The 20,959-nt window shown below is 38.4% G+C and overlaps 1 long non-coding RNA gene across 3 annotated transcripts in view; it reads left to right on the top strand.

Moving 5' to 3' along the window:
- Window positions 1-20,337, top strand: part of LOC134471808 (uncharacterized) — a 71,355-nt gene extending 51,018 nt beyond the window's left edge. For all 3 annotated transcript variants that reach the window (XR_010041480.1, XR_010041481.1, XR_010041479.1), the window contains 4 exons: window positions 7,339-7,420; window positions 7,811-8,256; window positions 12,411-12,486; window positions 16,346-20,337. This is a non-coding gene — a long non-coding RNA (uncharacterized LOC134471808). The remainder of the gene's footprint in view (window positions 1-7,338; window positions 7,421-7,810; window positions 8,257-12,410; window positions 12,487-16,345) is intronic.
- Window positions 20,338-20,959: the final 622 nt, after the last annotated feature.

Below are 20,959 nucleotides of genomic sequence, written 5' to 3'. Positions count from 1 at the left end.
ATTTCTCCCAGTGGAATTTTTTATGCTTGTTCATGCTTTTGTTTTCGCTTATTACTTATTTTCCCTAAAGATCTGGGTAAGACTTGAATTCATAAAAACAGAGTAAGAAATAGAAAAAGCAGTCATGTTTGAGTCAAATGTCTTCAAAATGATCACACTTTTACATTGGCAAGAAATGTAGGATAATCCCCATGTGATCTTTTTTGTCTTTTTCCTTTTTATCGGTACTGGGGATCAAACTCACGACTGCCTGCTTGCAAGGCAGGCGCTTATGCTGCTGAGCTAAATCCCCAGCCCCTTCCATGTGATCTTAGACAAAAAATAAGTCTGTCTCCTTTCTCTAGCTGGACTTGAATGTGATATGTACCTAACTTCAGAAGAGGAATAGAAAGAGCCCATATGGCTCCTAGGAGCCAGAAGGAGGAAAATCTGTATACTACAATTCATCCACTGATTTTACAAATATTAATTCTCTCTATCCTAACCATTGAGAATAAAGTAAAAAAGTCAGATGTGGTTCCCTGCCCTCCTGGAGCTTCTGATCCAGACTCCTAGAGCTGCAGAAAACTTTAAGGGCCTCTTAATTCAGTAGTTCCTAAAGTATCTACCAAAGATCACCGATATTCATTTGTTGTTAACGGGTTTTGGGGCTTGGAATGGAAGGAGGAATTGTGTTCCATGGTAAAATTAAGGTTGAAACATTAAGTTGGTGTGAAACTGATTTACTCCAGACAACTCAGAGCCTCCTTATGCTGTGACACCTCTCTGGGGACGAGATGTCACGTAACAATCTGCTTTCCTTGCATATTTCAGCACAAATATTTTACTCACTAACAGCAACCGGTGGCAGAACTTATTTCTGTGAATGCTTCTAAGACAAGACCGAGATCCACAGGCTTCCTTCTGCACAAAGGAAACTGAGGTGGCCTAGAATGGAGAGGGGCAGAGCTGTGACAAGAACCAGGGGCTCATTATTCTCTTGATCTTTTGACCTTCCGCACTGCCTGTTCCAGCCTTCGCCACCATCCCTTAGCAGAACACATAGGAAGGAAGTGTTTTCCTCCTTTATTCCCTCCTTCCTCTCATAATGGTAATGGCACTTGACTGTCACGTGTTTCCTGAGGTTTTTTTTCTCAGTTTTGCTATAGGCTTGGATTATAAATTCTTAAAAGACCAAGACTAAGCTTTTGGAAAATAAAACAAAGGAATTTAGTAAATGCTTGTGACCAAAAGGTGATAGCTGTCAACTTCCCTGTGGATCTCTCCCCTCCAGTCTCATGCAGACCCTCCTTCTTGATTCTCTTCCTGTATGAGCCCCAAACTACTGAGGCCTCTTATGGGCAGTAATATCACAACTCTCCCCACCCCACCACCACCGTAGGATATTCTTTGTATTCCACTTTAAGAATTATATTAAAAAGTCTTAAATTTGATTTTGTCTACTTCACAGAAGATTGCTTAATTATTGCTACATAACAGTCACATACAACTATGTGCTAAATAGAATATTCATGTTATTATAAGAATTATGTTGTATATGAGAGTTTTTGTGTGAGAGAATTTGAACTTATGAGGGTATGTGTATAACTTTAAAAACTTACATAACTACAAATCAGGGCATATGGATATGATTTTACAGTTTAGAAACTTGAGGAAGAAAAAAATAATCTCTCCACTGTCTCAAGAGATATCTAGATCCCTAGTAAGCAAGGGGCTGTTATACTGCCACCTTGTGGCAAATATGCATGAGTCAATTAAACACTAAATAGTTGGCCTTTATACTTAGTATTTTATTACAAAATGCCAAAAGAGAAAAAATATTTTTACTAAAACATTACTTAGAAAAATTAACTATATCACCATATGAAAAATAAAGTCAAAACAGCAAATATTGCTCACACTGAACGCTTACTCCATGTGTGATCCATTCTTCAGGGAAATTTCATAACTCTCAGTGGCTCAAGACAACAAACATATCTCAGTAAGCTAAGAAGCGAGCATCAAGCAGGCTCTGCTGAATCAGATCAGAAGATGTCTCAGACATGATTTTGTTTATTGGGTATCCGTTCTTCACTTGTTGGGTGAACACTACTAAACCAGTCCCTAAGTTGGCACATTGGAGTGGGTCATAAATATTCTACTTGCACCGAGTCTCATTGATCTCAAAGGGCAGCTAAATGCCACTAGGCTAAGATGATCTGGCTATGGCAGGGACAGTTAAAGCCATGTCCCCACTTCCTGACATCACCTCCCTTTGCTCAGGATAAGAGATTCATCCAGGACTGTGACAAGGTAGCATTCATGTCCTCATTCTTTCACTCCACCAAAAATTGTTATACATCCAATATGTGTCCTGTACTAGCTAAATGGAGGAAATACAATTATGAGCAAAGTCAGACATAGTCGGTCATGGATTTTACAGAACATCAATTAGACATGACTCATTGGGCTTGAACAGATACAATGTCTTGGATATTGATAGAAAAATGATTAGTTTAAACATCTTACCACTTACCACTTCTTTCTCCCAAATTGCCCTCGAGGGAAGTTACCTCAAGCCTTGAAGAAGAAAATAATAGTGGATAACCATTATTTCTGTGCTTTAAAAGGCACAAAAATCCAAAGGAGCTAGCCAAATAAGCTACTTTTCAAGGGAAATGCTAAAGAATTGAGAGAAAAAACTTCCAAGTTAGTGGTCCATTGAAAGGTCATATTTATGGGTACAACCCAGCCACCAAGTGTTCATAGTATGAGTCTAGCACTAGACAAGAAGATACAAGCAACTTAAAACCCAGGGAAAGATGCCAAGTCGATGAATTGTCATTGCCAAATAGCTCGCACATGAAAAGTTAGTTAATATGGGTGATCATAATGCTCATAAAATAAAGCACTAGTGGAATGGTACAGTCAGGCTACAACGGAGAAGAGAAAGCTCCAGGAAAGAAGTTGGACCTAAAGATGGGCAAGAATTAGGTAGGTGGAGGTGTGGGCAAAGAATGATGGGAAAGCATCGTAGAGCATGGGAACATCAGAAATGATGGGATGAGAGACAACTGAAAATGTGTATTGATGACCATGAGCAGGAATCTGAGATTGACTTACTAAGCAGTCCATTTCTCTGAGTATAAATACATATTTGCAACATTCAAAGAGCAAATTCTGGTCTTAGGTTGCTCCTCCTTTTCCTTCCAGTTTTAGTGGCAGGACTAACCACTCAGGTGAGTGGAAATGTGCTGCCAACAACAAGATCCTCGGACCACAGCCAGCAGGGGCTGGAGGAAGCAAGTCTCTGTTCCTATCTGGCCTCCCAGCCCCCTATTTGCTGCCAGGTTTCCTGTCCTGACCTCAGGGCAGAGCCTATTCTTGTCAGGAAGCAGGGACCAGGATACTTGCTGCATCAGAAGAGAGATGACAGCTTCTGAGACATGATTAGTCAGGTACAGAGCTGAGAAGAGAGCCACGTGAGTGTCCTGGCAGTCACCGCAGAGGCACTTAGAAAATCGCTGCTCAGCGTCATTCATGGGCCTCCCTCACCCACAGTACCTCCTGAGCTCCATCTCTCTGCTAAGTAACCTCCACATCGACTTCCTTCCCCGAGTTCTTTCCTTGTTTTGTGAATCACATTAGGTTACACTGTGTTCCTTCATAGTCTATTAATATCTACATTTTGAGGATTCAAATGTACAAGATTATGTAATGGCCTATGAATCCTTACTCTTAACATCAGGCCAGTTGCAGCCTTATGGCATAGCACAGGGGCCTATAAACTATAGGCCACAAGCCAAGTAGGCTCCATCACCTATTTTTATAAATAGGGATTTATTGGACCACAGCCCATTTGTTTATGTATTGTCTGTGGCTATTTTCATGCTACAAAGGCAGAGTTGAGTGGCTGTGACAGAGACCATGTGGCCCACAAAGCCTACATTATTTATAACCTGGGCCTTTACATAACAAAACTGCTGACTATCTCAGCACAGGATCTATGTAATTGATCACAACATTGAGGTTCAAACTTTCCTGCTGAGGTCATGCAATCTCTCAAAATCTCAGTCATATCGTCTCAAAATGGGCAACAATAATGTTGCTTTGTCTACTTCATGACACTGTGCAAAGGAGCGAACGAAATAGCAGCTAAGTCTTTATAAATGTAAGCTTAGCCTTCGAGAGCCCTGAGTCCCACTGCAGCTCCACAGTAGCTCCAAGACACCGTCCTGCCCTCCCAGGCAGAGCTGACCCGAACTTCCAACTGGCTGGATTCTTTACTTTGGATGGGTTTTTGCTCCCTGCCAGTTACTACAAGAGCACTTCCAAAATGCCTCTGGCTCTGTCTTAGTCTCTCTAGTGTTTGGTTGTTTCTTTGGTTGATTGGTCAGCTTTTTTTTTTCAATTTGTCACTAAATTCACCACAAATTCAATGGAATTAAGCAAAGTCATTCCATCAGTAAGTAGCAAATATTTACATGAGAGAAAAACAGATGAAGACATCAAAAGAAGGTCAGTGTGGCTACATTGAATGAGTGGAAAAAACATATGCTCAGATGTTTGCAGCTGAATGAGAAGACTTTGAAGACAATGTCCAGAAGTTCCTATTTTAGTCCAAGAATGATGTACTAAGTAACTAGGCTAAAGCAGCAGGTGCAGGAAAGGATCTCATCTGCAAGGCAGAGGTCCCCAAGGGGCTGCCATTCTGTACGGGGTTTCCAACCAGGCTCCCCTAGACCCTGAGACCAGGCCTGAAAGTTACCTTTCATGGCCTCCCCACCTCTCACCCTCTGGTTTGCTCCATGATTAACAGCCTGGCTCTGGGCCTGACAGTAAGCTGTAGCTTCCAACTCAAAGGAAGCTCAGCAAGAATGACCTTGTTAAACTCACTCCACAGAGCATTGTGGATGTCAGTGAGCATCTCCTGGAGATTTATGGCCGTGAACCTGGTCTCCTGTTACTTGGTGATCCCACTGAACTTTCCATTGAGCAATAAGAGCTGGATAACAGCAGAACTGCTCAAGGTTAGCAGCCTTCTGAAGTCCACCCAGTTCCACAAAACTTCCTAATGGTATACAGAGGAGATTTATTGGGATGTTTTTGCAGGTCAGGAAATTGCTACATGATTTTGTCATTGACAAAGGAGCAAACGTCACTGCCCAGTTTCTGTTGGACTTTCTCCACCTAATTAGCTCTTGATCTAAAAATGATGAAAATAGTCTGATCCCTTGTTCACTTATCAGGTGGGAGGGCAACCCAAACAACATTCTAATTTCATTGTTTTCATTTCAGGGATTATTGATGGCAACTGCAGGGCATAGCTTATATTTGAATTTCCACTTGGTTTCCTGTTCTTGTGGGATTCATTTGAATTGCTACTAAGTTGGGCATTCAACATTTCTTTTATTATGCCTGCGAGGGAAAAACTACCAAACTACAATGAAGTAATTTTATTTTCACCATCTTTGTAGCTATGTCAGACCTATTGATCAAAACAGGTTTTCTATGCAGAAAGGAAGGCTGTAGATGTGGCAGTAACTTTAATCTTCATAAAGTATTTACTTTCCTTAAAATTAGGGAATTCTCAAAACTCTTGTATTTGTTCCAATACTATTTATGTCAATCCTGACATAAAAACAGTGAAATTGTATGAAGTGTGATGGTTAATTTTAATTGTCAACTTGATTGGCTTGGAGGCTTCCCAGGGAATTAATCAAAGGACACTTGTAAGTGTGTTTGAATGAATCATGGAAGCGTGACCTAAGAGTCTATGTCTGGCCCGTGGCCCCTTCTTCTCTAACACTGCTCCCCTGATCTGTGTCCTGGTTCCCATGAACTAAGCAACTTTATCCCATCATGCCCTTCTGCCGTGAGGTATCTGCCCTGGACTGACTCCCCTGAAGTAGTGAGCCCAATTAAAGCTCTCCTCTTTTACATAATGGATTTCCAGTATTGAGTTGATGATAATCAAACTGAATGCACATAATATCATACATCCCTGGCATATTTCCTCCATGACAGCAGTTAGGGCCATAACTATAGGGCAAAACCATGAAAGAATGTCATGACAAAAATTTTTTGAGATGAGAGATTAGGAAAATAATGATAGACAACACATTGTGAAATTGTGCTGGGTTTTAGTGCTTTTTGGTTTTCCTATTTTTAGCCATGCTTTTTACATGACTTCTGCAAAATAGTAATAATTTCCTACAATTGCATTTAATGTAGTTTTTTGGCAGTCGCTAAAGCTAAGGGTGTAGGGAGGAGAGGAAGTACTCCTAAATTGGAGAAAGAGTTCTGAGTCTCAGGAGGGAGAGATTCAGCCTAGAGATTCCTACGCTCTCCCTGCAACTCTGAGTCACACACTCTCAAAAATCACATGGTCCATCTGTTTAGAAAAATAAAAGGTATGACTAACAAGCCCTTTGGAAGTGCTAAAGTATAAAGATATCCCTCCTCTTTTCTCTTTCCAAAGGAAGTTAGATTTTTTTAAAAACTAAAATATTTTACATAGAAAACTTAAACAACAACCCTCTACTAGCTATCAGCAATGAAACCAAATTAACCAATATTGGGGCCCTCTCTCGTTGGGAAAATAGAGCTTTCTGGCTGGAGACGGCCCTCCTGTGTCCTCACTGCTACCTCAGTTTCCGCCCAGGCCCCCGCCTCCGGCCCCCGTACCCCGATTCCCTGTGGTTGTGAGCTGTCTGTGAAGCTCCACTCCCTTCCTTTTCCCAAGTCATAGTTACAGGAATTATTGCAAGATTAACTCTCTCGGATTATATTTCATTCAACAGAACAACGACCCAAGAGTTTTGGCTTCTGGAACGAGAATAAAAGATTGTCTACAAAATATTAAGTTCCTTGGAAAGAATCTTTTAAGGCGATTTTGGTGTTGGTAAAAAGTGTCAGATCAGCAGCCACAAAGTCTGAGTTTATGTTTATTCACCAAGCAGGTAAAGAGTCACAATACTGTACAAATATCCCACCAATCTACAGGTCTATTTCCAGCAAATAGGATAATGCAAATTCCATGTAAAAAGGCCGTTCCTTGCTCATTTTCATGTGGTAATTTGCACACTGTAACACGGTGTCTCAGAAGCATTTCCACATGACTTGTGTCACTTAACTATTTTTGTGAATATCTGAAAGAGTGATGATCATGATGTATAAACACACCTCTTAACCTGCTTAGCTAAAAGTGCTTATGTCCTTTTTTAAATTGATAGAGCTTAATTTTTTAGCAGTTTTAGGTTTACAACAAAATTGAGTTATTTATGTCTCTTTTAGAGCAATTTTTCTTCTTAAAAGCTACAGTGTGTTTTGCTAAGATGAAAGTAACTTGTTTTGCAGAGTGGGAGGTGATGTTAGAGAGGGTAAGCATGGACCCTGGAACCAGATCCTAACTCGGCCCTTATCAGCTCTGTGATCCTTGGTATGTGAATTCCTTATCCTTTCCTCTGTCAGTTTTCTCATCTCTAGAAGGGGAATAACAGCAATAGTAAATAGTGTAATATCAAAGGGTGTAAGAGTGAAATAACAAAAGTAAGTGCCTAACGCAATGCAGAGCACAAAGTGAAAGCTTTAGAACTGTTTGTTATATTCCAGTTCGAACTATACCTTGGGAGGCTAAAAAAAAATGCTGCATCAAGGTGTAAACCTACTCGGGAATTCTATTCTTCTGTATGTGTTTATGCTACATGAGGCCTTTTATGTTAGACTAAGGAAATAGAAGGTTTTTGTGACTTAAACAGAAGCAGTGAATTGGAGACATCTGGTTTCCCACCCAGCCTTGTTAACTGAGTTTTTGATCTGCCCTGAACAGATGGAATCAGAGAGAAAAGCCAAAAGAAAATTGAGAGTCAGCCTCTGGGCCAGAACAGGGTCATCCCTAGCAGGGCAGAATGGTGAAGAATAGCATAGCACTGGAGGATGCCCCACTGCTACCACAAGGGCCCAAGTGGACCACGACAGGCACCCAGAGGAGCCCGTCACGGCTGGCATTGATGCAGTCTCATAAAGTGCAAGGCAGCCTGGACACCACCAGCACGGAGCAAGGGAACTCTGCAGGGGACTGTGGTCCAACACGACTAAGTGTAAACAATTACAGGCAGCAGATGTTAATGCAAGATGGGCATCTCATCTCCACTCATGGGCAAGAAACCCAGGAACATCTGTGTCCTCACCCAGGGCGGGGCGCTCGCTGCACATCGGCCATTCGGAGTACTTTTCTCCACCCTTGGTGGAAGAAGAGGAGCAACAGAACAACATGTAAGCACAGTATCGTGTGAGTGTGTGTGGAAGGGAGCTGAAGGGAAAAGGGAGGATGGCAGGCTAAGGCACTGGGGGAGGGAGAAAGAGAAAGAACCAGAAAAAGCCAAGATTTATTTGCTAAGAGGACATTTGAGAATCTTTCTCCCATGTCCCAGCCAGAAGATTTTAAGACCAGGAACATAAAAGCACCTGGTGGATGCCAACTGATTATAGCTTCAGGGAAGACCAGAAAATATCTTCATTTTCTTAGGGTTTTTTTTTTTTTTTTTTTTGGTAACCAAACACAAAAGAGAAAACTTTAAGTAGGTGCCTGAGTCATAAGATATATGGAATGTTTGACAAGTTGCTTAATTCTACAAAGAGAAATTCAGAGTAATTCATAATATAACTTTTTCAGTTTCCAGCTTGGAAGAGTTTTGAAATTCTATAAACAGGAATATAAGAACTATAACTTTTATGAAAAATGCTAAAGGCTTCCCCAGACACCAATTAATACAATTATATATCTGTGACTTCAGACTTTAAAAGGCAGTGACTTAACTTCAAGGGACAACTGTTTTCCAATTCTTCAGCCTCCTTTCCTTTGAGTAGCGCTTTGTGGATACAAATATAACCCTCCCAGAGTGACTGAGTCTCCCAGCATCCTGCTTAGAGAAGCAGATGAGCATTAACCTCCTCCTGTTTCTTCTTTCTGAAGGAACTTCTTAGCACATCCTTTAAAGATGAACTTGCCAGTGCTTTAGAACTCTTCACAAATTATCCCACTTCGTTAGGTGAAAGAGCTGAATATGCACAATTTCTTACAAATAAATCACAAAGTCAAAAAGGCTAAAAAGTTGGTTTTAAACTTCTTTAAGAGAAAAATAAGGCAGTTTTTAAAACTCACCATTTTCTATGTTTTCTTCTTTAGTCGAACCGTAAAGCCAAGCATAGTAAAAAAAAAAACCAAAGTTCAGTCTATCTTGAAGTGATTTAGTTTGTATCAGGAAGGAAAATAACAGCCAGCTCTCGAAGGGGAAGAGGAGCAGGGCATGGTGGCATACACACCCATACCCCCTCTCGTTGGGAAGCTGAGGCAGGAGGATCAGGTGTTCAAGGCCAACCTGGACAACTTAGTGACTTAGCGAGAACCTATCTCAAAATAAAACACAAGAAAAGGACTAAGAATGTAGCGACGGCCCTGGGTTCAGTCGCCTACTACTGCAAAGGGGCAGGAGCAAGTGCAGGGGTGGGGAGAGAAGGCACCTTTAAATGATTTTTCAGCTTCGCCTCTCCCCCGTGTTAAAGGGCCCCTTTTCTCACTTCACGCAGAGCTACAGATTCTTTGGCAAGTTCACCTCTCATAGATGCTTTAAGTGGGTTTGTTGAAATTAAGCTCACATAAGCACTGCTGTGAAATCTATATTCAATTGAAATAATAAATTTAAAGTGATGAGGTAGAAATAATTATTTCTTATTCTATATTACGCTCCATTCAGTCAAATGGTCACTTAGTATTTTTGCAAGCCAAAAGAAGGCACTCTAGAGAGTAGATCTGTCCTCTCAGACTCTGGGACTCTCGGTCAGTTGATAACTATCTTATGTCGTGGTCAGGAGCCTCAAGAGTCACTGTCCATTCCTTGTGCATGACTCCACACAGCTCATTGCATGTACCAGATGCAATTACATATGCAGGTAAAAGACTACAAAGGCCTTTCATTCCATCAGATAGCAGCACTCTCTGTCCCTGAGCTGGGCTCTCAAGTGTCCATCCTTCCTACTAAGCTTAATCCTTCCACTGCCCTAGATCTCATTCCCTCTGACCAGTCTTCTGCGGAATCTTATTTTGACTATCACACACTAAACTGCCTGATCTCCAGTAGAGCCTTCTTTTTACCAACATGTAATTTATACCTGAGTCGTTTCTATTTAACAAGGCCCCCTCCTTAGCTGCTAGACTACCTTTGCTCCCCATTCACATCTAGACTTGGGTTATCTGTGCTCATGCCACCAATTGCTTTACTTCCTTTTTCATCTCTATCATCAGTCCATTGAAGTTGCTTTTGCCGAGGTCATCAGTGTTTGCTGTATCATACTGTATCATTTAACCCAAAGGACTCTTGGCATGTTTCGGCTGCTCCCCACCCCCTGCCCCGTCCTCCTCGGGGCTCTTCCCTGAGCTTCCTGACACCTCTGTCTCCAGAGGCTCCCTCCTACCTTCTGGGATCTCCACCCCAGTTCCCTGCATTTTGTACACTGTCCTGGACAATCTCATTGTTATAGGCAACTGAGGTAGGTAGAAATATCAGAAGCAATCAGACAGGGCTGGGAAGCAACCAGTACAGAAGACCAGATACCCTGAAATTGTGGGCGAGACAGATACCTCTGCTGTGGGCCACACCTCAAGACAAAAGATAAAACAAAGGCACCCACATACTTCCTAAGGGATTGGTACTCTAAATAGGTCTCTCACCCCAATGAAGCCACGAGCCACTAACCCCCTACAGGAAGGGCCACTGCTCTATATACATGCCTGCTTGCTATATGACTTGCTTCCCCATTTGTTCCAGATTTAATCAATTTTACCTGAGCAGTTAATCTTATTGATTGGCCATAGTTCTGTTCCATGTCATGCCCACCTTGCGAGTTCCCATCTTTTCCCCACCTTGGGGTTTTGCTCTATAAAATTCCTAGAAAAGACAGCACAGTCCTTGACAACCCACTTGGGACTCCTTTTGTCTCTCTCAGACAGAAGCTTTCTTTCTCTCAATAAATATATTCTGCTCTTAACTATTGTTCCTAAAATTCATTCTTCATTTAGAGAACACAAACTTGTACCGGACATCTAGTAGGTTGGGAGTTTCTTTCCCCTATATCATCAGCAATCCTCAAATCTTAATATATTAATTCTCACTAAATGCTGACAACCCTCAAATGTCTCTCTCTCTGCAGAACTCCTGAACTCCAGCTTTACACGTTCAATTATCTTTGAGTAACCCAGTTTGAGGTGTCATGATTCTCAGCAGCATGTCCAAGATAAAATTGGTCAGGGATATTTTCAACTGTACCTTCTACACAAAAGCCTTCAATGTTTGCCCCTTCTACCCTAAGTAAAACCTAAGGCATTATACTGCCTGTAAGGTTTTCTAAAATCTGATTGCACGTTTGACCTCCCAGACCTTGTCTCCTATTACTCTTTCCCTGACACATCCCACTCTAGGCACACTGACCAGAACATTCCTAAGGCCAAGTCCTCTGCCATTGCTCTTCCTCTGTATGTTGTTCTTGCATCAATAAGCACCCCTTGAGGACTAGTCTTTGATAAGACTTTTCCCTCACAGCCCTATTTAAAATCGCAACCTACCCACTAACCAAACATTAATATACTCTCTACTCTCTTTCTGATTTCTTTGTTTTTATATGGTAATATTTGTTGATATTTGTCATACTATGTACTTTATTGTCTACTTTCCTCCACTAAACTATATACTGTTTCATCACTATAAGTGGTAGAGCTAGAATTTGAACCCAGATCTGTACAACTCCAAAATCCTTGTACTTTTATTATTCCATAAGATGACATAAATTTAGAGTAGAATGTGTTATAAAGAATTACAATATAAATAAACTTAAAGTTAGTTTAATCCAATACTAGGTGTGACAGCTCATAAATATATTTAGTATTAATCAATTCATGTATGTCAACATGATAGAAGTGAATGCCAAATTTTAAAATAATTTGCTAGATATCAACAGTAGAGCCATGATCTTCATAAAATATATGTCTTATTTTTACCAACAATGACCAATGTCTAAGCCTACTTTTAGTACTCTAGCTTCTCCCATTGAAAGATACAAGAATAAAATTATGCCATCTCTTTATTGTGCTCTTTGATTCTTTTTAAATGAATGAATAATCAGAAATGAGGAGAAAATATAAACAAGCTCTACTGCTCACTCCCATTTCTAGCACATAAGGAAGTAGGTAGAAGGAGGCTAATGTCAATAAATTGTAACTTTTATAATATAATTCCAGAAATACGTCACTAAAGGAATGCACATATGCACGAAAACTCTGATTTTTCACTTTGTTACAACTAATGTGGTCAGTGAAAATGATTTGTAACTTGGACCTTAGTGAAATCTATTGACTCACTTCTTATTACTGGTAGGAAGTCTGCGTAAATGAGAAAAAGAAGAAAAGCACACACAAAGATTTTTCAGAACAGTACAAAAGTAAGAAAATGGGTAAGTAAATTATGGTGGGTATAATCATACTAGAAAATATTTCAAAGTCTAGATAAGTTCATAATATGAAATCTTTCTAAGTGACATGGGAAATTCTTATTATATTAAATAATAAAAAATTAAACATAGTGTTATGAGTCAGGAATTTTTCTAATGGCTTTACATGTATTAACTAATTTAATCCTCACAAGAAATCTACGTGGTAAACAATATTACCATTTCCATTTTACAGATAAGAAAATTTCAGCCCAGAAAAGTATGGACTTGCCCAAGATTCTCAAACTTGTAATGTGACAGACTCAGGTTTAAAATTCCAGATCTAGCTCTGTACATGCCACACTTCACAATTTACACAGCAAGTAAAACTTTAAAGAGACTATTAGTACAACTATATGAATATATGTCTTTAGTATAAAAAGAAAATAATGGGTAGAAAGGTAACTGATTGTATGGAAAATTGTAAATGTCTTCATTACAATTTCTGTTCCATAATTTTATAATGATCATGTTTTATGTTTATAACTCACAGAATAAGAAACAGTATTATGAAAGTAATGAAGAAAATTTCATGTTTTGGACTTGGTTCAACTGAGTAATGGTCTTTAAAATTCACATACAATAGTCACATATGATTTCCACTAGTCAAGTACAGGCTATGGGGAGAAAAGACAATTTGAAGAGGACCACAAAGATTATCTAACCCAGTGCTTCTTAAAGTGTGGTCCCCCAGAGCAGCAGCAACCTGTGTTTTCACACCCTTCCCGTGATCCTGATAAACACTGAGTTTTGAGAACCATTGATCCAGGCATGTGGGTCTCTGCCATGGCTGTATATTAGAATCACCTTGGTTTGAATTGTTTGTTTGAGACTTAATGCCTGTTTTGAACCACCAGATATCCTAGTTAATTAGTTTTAAGTGAGGCCATCACTATTTTTAATTTCTTCTGGTGCAATTTAACCAGAACCACTAATTTAGGCTGAGTGAGTCCTTACTTCTACTCAGTGCATTGTCCTTAGAACCTTTTAGAAAGGTACGGCACGAGGCCCAACTCTGGTCCTACTGAATCAGAATCTGTATTTTAATAGGATCCCCAATTGATGCCTATACACATTTAAAAGTGCTAGAAGCATTGACCATTTCCCTCATTTTATAGAGGAGGAAAACCATGCCCAAATGAGTTAACATGCTCTTATAAAGTCTCATTGCTTGGGGGAAGGGATGAGGAAACAGAAAAGTCGTATTCAAATACAAGATGCTCAAAACTAGCTTAGATTGTGTTTCTTCTCCATATTGCAAAGTTTTAATTTTGAAAGCTTTTTCTCCTGTTTCCCTTATCTCCAAATGTTTTTTTCTCACAGAATACCTAAAGTTTGATAATGCACAAACGCCATGTCATTCTCTAAAGAAATTTAGGGTCGGCAGAGGGAGGCTTAGAAATTAAGTACCTGAAAGCCAGTAACTGGCCACAGAGATCTCCAAGGACTGCTATTCAATCCAAGATTCTATGACATCTGCACCCCAGCCTTGAATAGAAACCAGAATGCTGGTATCCAATGCAGTGAGAATTTATTTCATAGTTATCAAAGCAAACCAAAGGTTATCAGTGGGTTGGACATTTAAAGATTAAGTACAGCTGATCGCACTCAACTCTTATGCAGGTAGCTTAACTTCAGTGGTTCTGGTCTCTCTCTGAAGGGAGAATGGAGGTGTTTATGATTCTGTATCCTAATGGGTTCCAGGTGACCCAGGCTAGGCGGCTGAGTCAGACCCTCTCTTCTTTGATTTACATGGCAGGATCCAGGCCATCCCTAAATTGAAAAGATATAGTAATGAGCAAATACAGAAAAAGAAAAGAGGAAAAAAGAGCTGAGGGAAAACCTGGAGTGCTTTTCCAAGTCCAAAGTGAGCTATGGCTGCCCTCTCTGCCTCAGAAGGTATGATCATAAATTACTAGCTAATGTTTAGCGCTGGGCCTCTGGCCCATGATATATTACAGAGGACAAGATGCCTCCAAGCAAAAAACACTGTAATTGGGGAGCAATAACATCTGTGTCAGTTGTGAGACTGCAGTTAAAGTGAACTGAGAAGTTACAGGCTGTGCTGCAGATGCATTGTAATAATATGCACATTTATTTTTGCTAAGATGATATGTCATCAAGATATGAACCTCTTTAAATTCTTTGGTGTCATGATAGCCTGAGGAGTTGGTAGGAGACCCAGGTTTCTGTTTTAACATTAGCACTATGTTAGCTAACACCTCAAGAGAATTACAGTGTATAAAGTAAAAGACTCTGAGGAGTTCAGAATGTGGGCTTAGTTTCCTGGGTCTTAGTTTCGAGGTCTTTGCAATGCTCTGCTGTATTTTGCAGGTCACCTCATCTTTCTGAGCCTCCTAATCTGGCAAGGTCAAAAGAGTCATACATGATAGACCTGGGACTCAAACCCAGATCTTCTGGCTATAAAACCTGTCATCTTGCCCATGTACCTCTGTGTGTGATAACATTGCTATTTAAGGAGTTAAAATATGAGCAGCCCCTCCGTTATTCAGGGATGGAAATGTGTGCAAGTTTCTTTTGCTCTTAAAATCAGAAGAAAAAAGAATAACCTCCTTGTTACTTTCCATTTAAAACATTATCCAGTCACATGATAATAGCTAAACTATCTAAATCACCTAAAAACATTCATGGTAGCCTAAAAAGATCTAAGTTGAATTAAAAATTCTGCTTAGATACATCAGCTCCTGCAGTCCTGTTCAGCTCTGATAACTGATGATGCTTTGCTGCAGAGACCTAGTGGACCCAAAGTCCACATTTGACTTCAAAGTGGTGGGCAAAAAAATCTACCTTTTCGTCAAAGGGTGATTACAATTTTTCAGTATTCCACTGAGAGTCCTATGTTTCAGGACCGAGTCCCAGGCAGGCAGGGATCTCCCTTCTTATTACCACACTGTGTCTTCTTAACCCCTGTTCAAACCAGTGCAGTGGTCTTAACCACATCCTCCTGCCCACTGCGAAGCCTGTTACTCTCTCTGCATGTTGAGCAAAGCTTCTCCCACTTTCATTCCAACCCGCACACCTTGGTGAGTGTCTGGGTTTGTTTCTCTGGCTAGCCCTCTTGGCATGCTGCTTAGGTGGACTATTCATTTGGTGTCACCACAGAGAGAACCTTCAAGCCTCCCTGCTGCATTCTTCTGCCAGGCCAAGTTATGAAACTTGGTTGCTGGACCACTTCCCATCAAGGACAGGTGTACTGGGTCAGCCTTAGACTATTGCTGCTGCCTAGTCCTGTAGCCAATGTATGATTTACTCCACTATCAAAGCTACCATGCCAGTTTCCTAATGTCATACAACTGTCACACATCACTTCTATCTTTACCAAAGCTGGTCATTTATAGATATATGCTTTCCGAGGACCTGAATACACCCTTTTCATAAATTTGTTTTCTTGTTGACCGACTAAAGTTGCCTTTTATCATACCCGCTTCTTATATGTTAAAATGCTTTATTTATTACTTGTTAACAATAAATTACTTCTCTTATTAACAATGAGTTCTTATTATCAGAAAATCCTGTAGCGTAAATAGACTTATCCCCAAGAGTCACAAGAACACAAAGTGTAGTAGATTAGAAATCTCAGTTTTGAAATTTGTTGGCTTATTTTAAACTAAAGTTGTTTGCATTTTATACTTATATTTCAAAAGATGCTGGTTAAATTACATGAAATAGATCAATATTAAGCAGAGAGCCTAAAACCATGTGTCCAAAATATCTCTTTGATATTACCCAAAATTAGGGAAATTCCAAAACCAACCATTAATGTAATTTATTTTTTTAAATTAATTTATACTTTGCCTTACAGCAAAAGGATCTGAAGAGTCTTCCAGAAAAATGCACAATGCATTCAAGGCTCTTACTTTGCCTCATACACTGAGAAAGAAGTCGGTAGAAGAGAGGAATCTAAGGTCTCCAGCTGAGCCCATTTTAAAACTGCTGTGAGATTCTGATACATTCATCCATCTGACAAAAATGCTGGAGAAAACTTCTGCCTGTGACAGAAACTTTTCCTTGTCTATCCAGTGTCTATTCTCTCCTTCCATCCTAACAGAATGACAGCCTTCTTTTAGACATTCATTCATTCTCTCTTGCATCCAGGAGTAACCAATGGGACGTAAGTGAATGCATGCGTATGTAAAAGGGCCTCACTCAACAGGGAGGGACAACTCTGGGACCTTCTGCCATCCCTGTTTCCTCCTTTCTGCCTAGAATATGTCACATTGCTAGAGTTAGCAGATAAGAATACAGGTTGTCTAATTAAATTTGAATTTCAGACAAAAACCAAAAATAATTTCTTACTGTAAGTTTGCCCTGTACAGTTTGGGACACATTAATACTAAAAAATTAATTATTATCTAAATTTCAAATTTAAGTGAGCATCCTGCATTTTATGTATTTTATCATGTCCCTATGAATGTGACTGTAAAGACTGATGCTCTCCCAACCCAACAGAAAGACAACTTATTGATAAAAGCTTCATATTAAGGAATATATATATATATATATATATATATATATGCCCAATCACTAAAGCCCAGAGAGTGCCACACTATTCCCAGGCTACTTCCCTTGGAGCTTTTTCTTGAGACAGAGATTTATCTATTATTTGGATTTGTTGCATGTAGCCAAAATCAGTCCCAACTAGTAAACTTCCATTTCCACATTCCTTTTTCTTCTCCAACCTCTTTCATGGTTTTTTCTCTTCAGTGACAATTTATATGCATTTTAGATTGATATTACTAATTGGAGGAGGAAAATAAATTCCTATAGTACATGACTCCTCCCTGTAGCTTGAACTAAGGGTAGAAATACAAAAATAGTACCTGAAATCCTCTAGGCAAAGAGTACCTGAGGTCTCTCAAAAGACCACCAACCAATAAAGCAAACCAAATAAAGAAAAGGTCATCATGAATATCTTGTATTTGAGGAGGTTTGCTTTGGGAAAGCTGTGAGATTAGATAGAGATAAGGAACATTAATGAGATTCTATAAAGAAAATATATTAGAAACATACGATTTTATTTTATCTCTGTATGACATTGTGCATTACATTAATAACTGATGAATAGTTAACATATATCAAAACCATGCTAAGCATTTTATACATTTTTATATACATAAGTATTATATAAGCTTAATGCTTAACCTATTAGGTTGACATTATTTGTAGCTATATTTTGCATGCAAGGATATGAAGGCCCAGAAAGAAAAAAGAAACTCCTTCTAGATCAAAACTCATGGAAGATGCATAGCAGAAATTTGAATCCAGATTCTTAGCTCCAAAGCACAGATTCTACAACTTTAACTCTTGATACTATATTATAAAATATTGTAAATTTAAAATACAATACATGCAAAGAAAGATACTTAATCTGATGTACTATGTGTTTTTTTAAAGCAAAAGAGAGTTTTAGATGATTTAATGATAAAGAGATGATTCTTGAGGAGGAATTAAGCTGACCAAGATTTGAACATCATATAATGTACACGTTTTAAAACATTACATGGTATTCCATAAATATGTATAATTTTTAGTATTAATTAAAAACTTTTAAAACATGTATAAGAAGAACCAATATAGTGAAAATGGCCATATTCTCAAAATTAATATAAAGATTTAATGCAATTCCAATAAAAATACCATTAGCATACCTCACAGAATTAGAGAAAACATTCCTAAAATTCATTTACAACCAGAAGAGACCTAGAATAGCAAAACAATTCTGGAAAGCAAGACAAGGTGATCACAATCTCAAACTTGAAATTAAACCACAAAGCTACTGTGATAAAATCAGCATAGTACTGGCAATCAAACAGACCTGATAATCAATGGAACAGATTAGAAGATTCAGACACAACTACAAACACACTCATTCACCTTATCTGTGACAAAGGGCCTAACATGTTCACTAGAAAAAAAGAGCCTCTTTAATAAATGGTGCTAGAAAAGCCGGCTTTCCACATGCCAAAGACTAAAACTAGACCCTTGTTTATCACCATGCACTAAACTAAAATCAAAATGGACCGAAGATCTAAATATTAAAACAGAAACACTAAATCTATTGGAAGAGAAAATAGATAGAAATCCTGAAAACATAGGTGTAGGCAGAGACTTCTTGAACAAAGTCCAGATCACACAGAAAGTATTACAAAGAATCAACAAGTGGGATCTCATCTTATTAAAAAGCTTTTGCACAACAAAATAAATCAACAAAGTGAAAAGAGAACCCACAGAATGAGAAAACATTTAGCCAGTTGTCCATCAGACCAAGGACTTATATCTAGAATTGAAAATAATCAGTTCCCCCAAATTCAAAGACCAGTCTAAAAGTGGGCATCTAAGATGAATACACACTTCTCAGAGAAAGAAATATAAACAGCAAATAAATATATGAAAAAAAAAGATCAACATCACTGTCATTAGAAAGATGCAAATTAGAACAACTGAGATTCTATCTCACCCCAAAAAGAATGACTTTTATCAAGAAATCAACCAATAACAAATGTTGGCAAGGCTGTGGTGAAAAAGGAACACTTCTCCACTGTTGGTGAGAGTGCAGACTGGTACAACCTCTATGGAAATTCCTCAGAAAATTAGGATTATAGGCCCATTTTTACCCAGCTATTCCCCTTCTAAGTATTTTCCTGAAAGAATTAAAAATAATCATACTACAGCTATATATATATATATATATGTGTGTGTGTGTGTGTGTGTGTATATATATATGTGTGTATATATATATATATATATACATATATATATCCATGTTTAAAGCAGCATAATTTGTAATAGCCAAATATTGGAAACAACCCAAATACCCATCAAGTGAGGAATGGATAAAAAAGATGTAGTTTTTTTATACAGTGGAATACTACTCAGTTATAAAGGAGTATAAACTTACATTTACAGGTAAATGGATGTAATTTGAGATCATATTCAGAAATGAAATAAATCAGACTCACATGTATACGTATCATATTATCTCCCTGGTGTGAGAAACTGAAAGAGTAAACAAGGACCAAAATGAACAATATACATTGTGAAGTGGGAAGAAATTGTTCAAAAGGTAAGAGGATCTGGGGAGAAGAAAAGGAAGAGGAAGGGAAGGAAAAATACATGTTAGCAATACTACTGGTTTCTCCTAATTCATTGAAAAGAAAGGTTTATGCTAATATCATTTGGAGAATTTTTTGTGCCCATATCTTGTACTCTGAGTAACTACTTTGAAGATAGCAATACACAATGTGTTAACCATTGTTAGACTCCTATCATTTTGTTATGAAATTTTGTTGTATTTTTTCCATAAGTAAAAAATTCCATAAAATTAAAAGCAAAAAATAAAAATGAAACTATAAGAAACAAAAATTATCTGTGTATTGAAATGATATGCAACAGAGCTCATGAAAAAATACATTATTGGTAACAATGCCCCAGACCAATGTTGTAAATATCTGTGTTTCCCTTTATTAATGTAAAAAAACAGGAAAAATGTTGTACTGTCTTAAAAGTAATATTAATAAAAGAGAAAAACAGTCATACATACTCAATTTGTAGGTTTAAAATATAATATTGCACTGATTCCATTTTATTTGATAATTATATTTCAAAAGACATTTCAGGAACCACTTCAATCTTTTTTACTCACACACACGGAATCTATCTATCTATCTATCTATCTATATTTATATCTGCATCTGCATCTATCTACATATAGATAGCACTTACATGTAGATAGACAGTGGCTCCTCAACTTGTGATGGGTTTTTGTCTCAGTAAATAAATGATAAATTGAAAGTATCCCAAATTGAAAATGTATTTAATATACTTCACATATAGAACATCATGGCTTAGCAACACAGTTTCACTATACAGTAGCATTTATTTGCTTTCATGATCACGTGGCATATCATTAGTGCCAGGAAAGGTTAGAATTCAAAATTTAAAATATAGTTTCTGCTGAAATACATATAGATTTTGCACTATGTAAAATCAAAAAAGTCAAACAATTGTAAGTTAGGAACTGTCCATATGTGTCTTCTGAACCAAGGGTGAAAAAAATGTAACTTCACAGGCAAAAGAAAAAAGCACATGTTAAATGGTGTCCTGCTTCCCAGCATCCTGCACTTAAGCTCCACAGATGAAAGGATGCCCGAGCTTGGACTCAGCTCCCTTCTAAAAATAGCTAAAGGCACAATACACAGCACCAGGTTTTATTAAACTGGTTGTTACTCTGAGATCTTCTTACTGAGGGGGCAAACTGATGTCTGGGAAGCAAGTGAGTTTAGTGGGGAAAAGCACATGAGGAAAAATTAAAGTTTCACCTTAAGTTATCTGGGCATCACATGTTGAATCTTTTCTGCCAACTTGTTCTTACTATGCAAACTTTCCATTTTTAAAGGTCTTGAAACCAAAGATTGGT

Source organism: Cavia porcellus, unplaced genomic scaffold, assembly GCF_034190915.1.
Source record: "Cavia porcellus strain 051 isolate PalLab524CR breed Dunkin Hartley unplaced genomic scaffold, mCavPor4.1 scaffold_20, whole genome shotgun sequence".
In the NCBI taxonomy this organism is placed as follows: domain Eukaryota; kingdom Metazoa; phylum Chordata; class Mammalia; order Rodentia; family Caviidae; genus Cavia; species Cavia porcellus.
The sequence above is the reverse complement of the archived record's forward strand: the minus strand, read 5'-3'. Positions and strand labels throughout refer to the sequence as shown.